Raw genomic sequence first — 9,490 nt, forward strand, 5'->3', positions numbered from 1 at the left:
GGATTACAAAAATAGCTTAGAAGAAATTGACCTAACGAAGTCGGTCTCCTACAAACAAGTTATACAAGTAATCCCTGAAAGAGACCTGATAAAGGTCCAAGAAAGAGGATTACAAAAATAACTTAGAAGAGGACGGCATAAAGAGGTCAACCTCCCACAAACAAGTTATAAAAGTAGTTCCGAAAAGAGACCTAGCAAAGGTCCAAAACAGAGGACTGCAAAAGTAACTGGAAAGAGGACCAACGTAAAGAAATCGGTTATGGATCGCTAGAAATACAAGCAAGAGCAAGAAAACCAAGAAAAAAGTTGGAACCGCCCATCCACGACCTCAAAGGATCCAACCCACAAGCAACAAGTGCAAAGCAATCCAAAGAGGCCGAAGGCTCCGACATTTTCAAAAAGTGCTAAGACAAGCGCAAACAAGCAGGATATAAAAAACAATATTATAGAGCTTCAGGGTCAGGCCCAAAAGCTTGAAAGCTACTTGTTGTTTTTCAAAGTAAAGTTGCCAAAACAGCAACCAAAAGGAATATCAACAGTCAGCAAAATATTCAAATTACAAATAAGGAGTTTAAAAGCCCACAAGCCGGGCCGACTACACAAATATCCAAAGAGAAATCAGCAAAGATCGGGAGCCTTCCCGGCAGCATCAGTACAGGGAGAAGGAGGCCGAGTCTGAATAGGCACAGCATCCACGGTTCCATCATCCCGGTTTAGAATCTGGCAATCCGGGTCAGACACAACTGGAGGAACTGAAAAGGCTGACACTTTGGCAGAAGACACAGGGGGAGGTTCAACATCATCATCATCCTGGTCATCAGGGACAATCTTACCATCCCTCACAACATTATCCAGGCTGAAAAGAGTAAGGTCGGCCTCGGGAGCAATAATCCGAACCTGTTCCCTCAAGCTCTCATAGGCAGCAGTTACGCTGCCAACAAGATGACCCTGGAGCTTGGAGTAATCAGCTCGCGCATTCTCCAACTCCTCCCTCAGGCGCACCACCTCCCGATAAGATGTCACATAACTGTCCTTATGCCTCAATGCCGTGTCCTCGGCCAACCGCACAGAAGCCGCCAGAGCAAGGGAACTCGTCTTTTCGTTCTCCAGATCCTTCTCCAACTTGGCTACCTTTACCTCAAGCTCTTCCTTCAGGCCCTTCATTCGGTCGAACTCCTGTTTAGCCTCCTCCATAAACTCCTTGGTGGCATGGAGAGGAAGATTCTGAGTAGTTCAGTACAGGGCAGCCCCCATATACGCCATTTTAACACTGTTTCGGGTCATAAAATCTAGATGGCGAAGGATTGACACATCATCCATGGGGAGGGTACCGTAGGGACCGATTTGCTGATCTACGAATTCGATTGCATTAAAATCAGGGGCGTGGCGTCAAGGTTAAAGGCCTCAATTGTTTTCTGTTTCTTGTGGGGAGGAGCACCAGAAGCAATGACAGAAGTCTGTGGAGGATCAGTCAGATGAACTCGAGGAGTGGGGATCACCTTCCTTGGCCCAGGAGAACTTGGCACGGGCGGCTTCACAGGAACTTGAGAAGATCCCTCTCCAGCCGCCTTGGCCGAGATGTTTTGAGCAGCAGCAGCCTTCTTCGCCTTCTTGTAGGCCTTCATGGAATCATTGTTTTTCGACATCTCTGAAAATACAGAATCAACCATAAATGACGAGTTACAACATAGGAGAAGAAAAGCTCAGAAACAAGTATAAAAACAAGTCAGACAGTACCCAAAGCAGTTCGAACCAAAGATGGATCACTCAAGAATCTTTTTGTATCCAGATGGGGTGGTTCCCCCCACAAATCTTCAAGAACAACTACAAAAGCCCGCTCAACCTCATTAAGCATCTCCCATGTATAGCGTGGAACTCTCACATTCTTTTGCCACTCTAGAGGAAAAGCAGGCTCGTCATTCTCATCAAGAAAAAAGGGGCGGACCCCCTCAACAGCACGGACTCGGAAGAAATAATTCTTAAAATCTTTTAAGGACTCATCATACATGGCAAAAACTTTATGCCCCTGGGCCGATCTGAAAGAAACCCAGGAAGCTTTCTTTTTGGAAGAACCTCCGGGCTTGGCCGAGACAAAAAGATAGAGGAAAAGAGTTTCAGAAGGTGTTACACCTAACTCTTGGCAAAGCAGTTGAAATATTTTGATAAAATCCCAAGAATTCGGATGAAGCTGGGATGGAGCAATATTACATGACCACAACAAGTCGGTCTCGAAAGCAGTAAAAGGAAAAATAACGTCCAACTGGCTGAAGAAATATTCATAGGCGTAGAAGAAGGGACGCTCCCCCTCGACGAAAGTAGGAAAACAAGCCCTCTCATCAGAGTCAGGAGCTACGAGCTCATAATCCCTCTTCCGAGCACTGTTACCACAGATCCTATGACGTTTCCTCAGCTCTACACAAAATTTAGCATCCACGACAGAGACACACATTAAGACAAGGGAGTCCAGCCAATCGGACATCCCCTCGGGAACTTTAGAAGACACCTCTACAACGTTATTGTGAGAAGACATGAGGCCAACTAATCCTATAATAAGAAAAGAAGATTGGATTACTAAAAAATATCTCGGACGAGGGGCAAAACAACTCGACAGACGAACAAACAAGAAAAGGAAAACCCCAAGACTTAAACCAAAGTCTCGGGGCATCCTTTGGAGGCAGTAACAAAGCAAGGTTTCAGGAAAAAGCTACAGCTTACGTCCCGACATTTCTCAAACAAGAAAAGAAGATCTCAAATAGCAAACATTTCAAAGAGGAAAAATACAAAGTCATCAAAACCACTATCTTCCTACAGTCTATCAGCAAGGAGCATTGTCAACATAAAAAATGCCAAGCAGAAAATCATCAAAGACACAACCTTTTTTAGAATCAAGCAAAAACCATCATCGAAGGCGCAAGCAGAAACGGTGATAACATGCAAAGGCCCTAAAAGCATCAAGCAACACTAAAAGCGAAAAAAGCTCGTGCAAAAGACAAAGAAACTTCAGAACACACAGCGATCAGGCACAGCAAAAGGCAGAAAGATCCAAACTTTCTCCAAGCAAAATCAAAATTTTCTCAAAACAGACACAAAAAGTAACGTAGAAAGAGGAAGGAAGAAGAACCAAACCTGGAAAAATGGGAGAAGGCCGCAAAGGAAAGCAGAAAAGCGGAAGCGACAGGCGAAAGAATCACCCCTCTTCCACAAAAAGCAGTAGCAAAGCAGGCGTCACGGGAAGGAACTACGAACTCTAAGCAAGAAACAGAAAGCGAGAGAGTAAAGGGAGAAGTTACGAAGAAGAGCGAAGAAGAGAAACCGTTTTTCTGAGGAAGTGTTCCGAGGGTTACCTGAAACTGTAGGTCGATCTCGGATGAGATCTTCTGTACTGGTCGGAGATGACGTGTCCGGCTGCCTGGTTGTGGTAGGAGCTGTTGTGTCCGACTTGTTGGACTAACTGCGTCTCTGATCCCTGGTCACCGGAGGGTGGGGGGTACCTGCAAGAGACTCCGATGCTTAAGTTAGCATGGGTATTAAACATGTTTTTAGTAGAATCAGAGTATGAGTTATACCTGGGTGCTCCAGTGTATTTATAATGGTTATAGAGTGACCTTTTTAGATAAGATAAGTTAGTTATCTTATCTTATCTTATCTTATCTTTGGGTGAGATCAGCTTATCTTCAAGGGAACCACCCTTATCTCTGTAAGCTCGGACTGCCTGTGGATTTGGGTCATGTTCCTCTATTTGGGCCCTTTATTGGGCTTTCTTGTCGATTTGGCCGACCTCTTTTGTAAAGAGGTCGGATAGTCTGACCTGAAGTGGTCAGTCGCTTTGTCGCCAATCATCCCGGGTCGGATAGCTCGACCCAGGGTATGAACAGGAAGCAAAATTCAAAATAAGGCCAGGAGAAATGGGGCAATTAATACCAATTAATGAAGGTATTAAACCATCGCATGTTCCCTAGAACAAGGTGTTGGTATAAAAGCGCGTGCTTTTAGAGGAAAACGTTGTACGTTCAAAAGATTCTACAAAAGGAAGAAATCGACAAAATGCTTGAACTCGGTTTCACTAAAGAAAGACCGAAGTCAAAGGACTCGACCTCAAAAAAAGAAGACCGAGCTCAAGCAAGGGCACTGTTCATACCCTGGGTCGAGCTATCCGACCCGGGATGATTGGCGACAAAGCGACCGACCTCTTCAGGTCAGACTATCCGACCTCTTCTTCTAAAGAGCTCGGCCAATCGACAGGAAAGCCCAATAAAGGGTCCAAATAGAGGAACACGACCCAAATCCACAGGCACTCCGAGCCTATAGAGATAAGGGCGGTTCCCTTGAAGATAAGCTGACCTCACCCAAAGATAAGATAAGATAAGATAAGATAACTAACTTATCTTATCTAAAAAGGTCACTCTACACCATTATAAATACACTGGAGCACCCAGATATAACTCATACTCTGATTCTACTAAAAACCTGTTTAATACCCATGCTAACTTAAGCATCGGAGTCTCTTGCAGGTACCCCCCACCTTCCGGTGACCAAGGATCAGAGGCGCAGTCAGTCCAACAAGTCGAACACAACAGCTCCGGCCGCAACCAGCCAGCCGGACACGTCATCTCCGACCAGTACAGAAGATCTCATCCGAGATCGACCTACAGTTTCAGGTAACCCTCGGAACAGAAACCAAAATCAATCCATCTCAGTCTTAACTCTAAAATCCTCATGTCTCAAATTATTCCAAGTTCATAATCCACTTTTTTCTTAAAAATCATATCAAATGGGAATTCTCTTTGAAAAGACTCAAATCCTTTACTTTTAAAATCATTCATTTAACTATTTTAAATCAAAGTTATTAATTAACAACCTTGGAAAAGATTCAAGACTCAAAATCATAATTACTTAATTTGAAGTCAATTGAAATAGAGACTTAAAACAAAAACCAAAGCATGTAAAATAATAGTGACAATGAAACCAATTTTAAAACCAAAATTATTGAAATCAATTAAAATGGAGATTTAAAACCAAAACCAAAGCATGTTTAAAACACTAAGTTCCAAACCAATTTCATTTCATTCTTAAATTGGTATCCTTTCCAAAGGCCCGGAATTGTTTAATCTTGCTAAATCAAAATTTAAAGAATAATTTAAAAGCAAAATGAACTTAATTAATCAAAGTTTAATTTCTTTTAAAATCCCCTAAAACTTCTTCAAAAGTACTCCTTTAATCAAAGTTCAAAAATGTAGGTCCTTTCATATTTACATCAATCCTAAAACATAAACTTTGCTTAAACAGATTAAACTCGAGCTTCCAATTTCTTAATAAATCAAGAACCAAATAATAGAACCTCTCAAATCCTAATCCTTTTCTAAATCACATTTGAAAACTAATCTCAAAGCTTATAAAAATTCGACAACATCTCCCCTAAAACTTGGACTTCGCCACCCTTTTCGCGTTCCAACCAAACCATTCCTCAACCTCGTCCATAGGTTCAAAACAAAATCAGTTTAAAATCAAACTAATTCCGAAAATTCATATCATTCTCATATTTTAAGAAAACAGATTCAAACTCAAGTCATTTTCAGCGGATTAAATTCATTTTCAAAACTTTAAGGAAACAACTTCGAGAACCGTCTATTTAGCAAAACCAACAATAATCCAGTCAAACAAACATTCAGATCCAACCAAGACAACTAACAATACAGAAGACTTGGGGTTAAGTACTGAAATCGTCCCTAAGGTCTGGGGTGAAAATCAAAATCGTCCCCGACCTTTTTTTGTTATTAAAATCATCCTCAACGTTACAAAACGTTATAAAATCGTCCTTTTCTATTTTTTTGGACCAAATTACCTTTAACTATTAATAAAATAATATTAAAAAAATAAAACCCCACCTCACCTACACCCAGCATCTCTTCGTCTCTCCCTCCACCCCAAACCCACCCCCAATTCCATCATCATCAGTTCCCACTCCCTCACCCCACTCCCTCCACCCCACACCCAGCATCTCTTCATCTCTCCCTCCACCCCAAACCCACCCCCAATTCCATCATCATCAGTTCCCACTCCCTCACCCCCTCACCCCACTGCCTCGGAGGTGCACCCGCCGCTGCCCCTACGTCCAACCCGCACGCCTCCCCTGCGTCCAACCCGTCGTCGCCCCTGCGTCCAACCCGCGCGCCTCCCCTTCGTCCAACCCGCGCGCCGCCCCTGCGTCCAACCCGCCGCCGCCCCTGCTTCTTCCTCTGCTCTGCTTGAACTTCTGCTTCTGAAATTGTAACTTGATGATTATTGAACTTTTGGATCTGAAAAGTGAAATTGTAGTTGATGATTATTGAATTATTATTTATTGAAATTGATGTGATTATTGAAATTATTATGCTTTTTTTTTTCTTATGGTTTTTTTGTTGATTTATTTTGTTTTGTGAATGTTGCTGTTAATTTGTTTTGTTATGAGTAATGAATGGCTATGGTGGCAGTGGTGAATGGATGAGGGAGAGGGAGGAGGTGGAAGGAGATTGGGTGAGTGAGGAGTGGGGTGAGGGAGTGAGGGGTGAGGGGTGAGGGGTGAGGGGTAGGGGGTGAGGGAGTGGGCTGATGGGGTTACGGGAGGGTGAGTGAGGGAGTGGGGTGAGGGAGTTACGGGAGGGGAGGGGAGGGGAGGGGAGGAGGGGGGAGTTTGTTTTAATTTTTAATATTATTTTTAATTATTTTTATTAATAATGAAGGGTAATATGGTAAAAAAAATAAAATTGAAGTGGAAAAGGACGATTTTATAACGTTTTGTAACGTTGAGGATGATTTTAATAACAAAAAAAGGTCGGGGACGATTTTGATTTTCACCCCAGACCTTAGGGACGATTTCAGTACTTAACTCTAAGACTTGCACAATCACTAAAGATACATTTCTCACATCAGTATCCATATATAACAATTCCAATTTATAAAGTACAGTTTTTTGAAAAAGGTCCCTACCTCGATAAACGAACCCATAACATAAATGCGACAACGAATTCCTTTCCTTTCGACCCGAATCCAACGGCAGCTTCAATTCACAGCTCCGCACATTTCATAATAGCATAAACAGCTCTAAATCACAACATGCAACCTCGGTTACTAAATCCTAAGAATATTAACGTCGCGAAAACCTTAAAGTACATAAAGGAATACTAATGGCGAGGATTCCAAGATAGAGACACTTAATGGAATAAAAGAACAACGTAGTAGCCACTCCGAACTTATCTGGCAGCAACTCCGACAGTGGCCAGAAGCTCCGGTGGTTCAGCAACAACCTCAATTTCGACATGCAAACCCATAAAATTAATCCTATAAGATCCATACATCAAAATCCTTAACCACAGATAACCCAATTACAATAAGAGCTTCAGAGGGCGAGCAACTTACTGTGAAAAGGAGAACGACAGAAGTGGAGCAGCAGCTCCGACGGCAACCTCCAGTAGCGGCGACGGAGACAGCTTCACGAACGGCGACGCAGTTCGGCGACGGGTCGGGTTGGGCGGAACGGCGACGACAGGTCGGGTTGGGCGGAACGGCGGCGACGGGTCAAGCGCGCATCCCCTCACTCGCGGCTGAGCTCCCGCGCGGTTCTGCCTCCTCTCTCGCGCGTCCTTCTCTCTTGACGGAACAGCGGCGGCGATGGCATGGAGCACGGCGCAGTGGTGGTTACAGAATCGGCCTCTCCTCTCGCGCGTCTCTCCTTTGCGATGGCGCAGCTAGCAGCGGCAAGGACAACGAACGGCGGAGACGGGGTTGACGGGCTCGGCGACGATGACCAGGAGTGGCAACTCCCTGGATGACGGCGGTGGCGCGAGCAACAGGACGTCATGGCGGCGGCGAGCTCCTCCTCCCCACGCTCTCTCTCCCTCTCGGATCTCCCCCCTTCTCTCTTCCCCTTCTCCCTCTTTCTTGTTCCAGCTTCCCTTTCTTTTGTTTCTTTCTTTGTTTGTTTCATTTCTTTCTTGTCCGTGAGTGTGTGCCTAGAGGAAGAGGGTGGGTGAGTGTAGTTTAGTTAGGGTTAGGGTTTGGGGTAATTTAGAAAATTTTAATAAAAATAGGAGTAAGAATGTAATTTTATAAAATAAATAAAAAAATAGAATAATAGATGAATAATAAATAAATTAAATATAAAATATTTATTTTTAAAAAATTTTTAATTATTAATCTGTAAATAATTTTTAGTTAAATACCAATTTAATAGAAATTGGAGATAAGTAAATTAATTCTTTTTTATTTACAAAATAAGATTAAAAATCTAAATATTTAAAAGTAAGGCATGTAAAATATTTGCTATTTTTCAAAATAAAGAACTCTAAAAAATAATTAAGAATTTACTCAACTTATATATAAAAATTTCTAAAAATATAATCTTAAATAAATATAATAGATCATAAATAATTTATTAATAACTTTTCAAAATTCGGAGTCTTACAAAAATAAATTTAAATTAGTGAATTTTAATCTATAATATAATAATAATATAGTGATTGTTTATATATTGCACGAATATAAATTAATTATTTTTTTATTTGTAAAACTTTTAAGAGGTTTGTGCTTGTTATCAATATACTCTCGTATGATAAATTTTACTTTAAAAAAATTATATATATATATATTTATTGATTGATGAGTGTGACATTCTTTTATATAAACAATTTCAGAAAAAAATCTAATAGTTAATCTATTACCTTTTTTATTTTAGTCCAATCTAAATATTTTTTATTGTTTTTGGAAAGAAAATCTTTTAAAAAATTTAATAATATGTGATAAGGAACACCAAATAAATTATATAAAAATTAATTAAAATGCAACACGAAAATGTCTTTAGCAAAAGATGAAATAGACATCTTTATTTGAGTGGTCTCTAAAAATATATTATTGAATTACTAAACTAAAAAAATTAAGTTAATAACTAAAATTAATGATCAAAAGTAATAAATTTTTACTAGTTATCTAGCATTTTTTCAACGATAACTTCTTAATAAATAATACATTTTGAGTAAAGGAATAGTGCAAATACTTGATGATTTTCATGGGATGAAGATTTTGACTGAGGAGCTTGGCTGGAATTGGAGTTTATTCATTTTGTAAAACCATCAGCAAATTCTTTCTTGCTAATTTCATCGTCTTTATTGACATCAAGATCTTGGATTAGTTTTGTAACTGCCTCTTTCGCGTCCACCACATGACTAAAGTGGATGTTCTCGATCATATTTTCTATCTCATATCTTGAAACACGGTCATCTCGATCTCCATTGCTGTCAACTTTCTCAAATCGCCTGTTGCAGTTAGCATGCACCCAATTTTGATTTTTTGTCTATCTCTATATTCATGATGTTCGGTTTCTGTTGCATAGATGAAATGAATATCTAACAAACTAGAGTATACCACTCTTTTTATCTAAGAATAACTGCCTTACTACATAAAATTGGTATGATTTTTAGGTGGTGGTTCCCAATACCATCTTTACATAAAGATCTTT

General features: G+C 40.7%; 1 pseudogene; it reads right to left on the minus strand.

Moving 5' to 3' along the window:
* Positions 1-618: 618 nt before the first annotated feature.
* Positions 619-1,263, minus strand: LOC148547541 (uncharacterized; annotated as a pseudogene).
* Between the last annotated feature and the right edge of the window lie 8,227 nt (positions 1,264-9,490).

This window comes from Arachis ipaensis, chromosome B8 (assembly GCF_059453495.1).
Source record: "Arachis ipaensis isolate K30076 ecotype BB chromosome B8, ASM5945349v1, whole genome shotgun sequence".
NCBI lineage: Eukaryota > Viridiplantae > Streptophyta > Magnoliopsida > Fabales > Fabaceae > Arachis > Arachis ipaensis.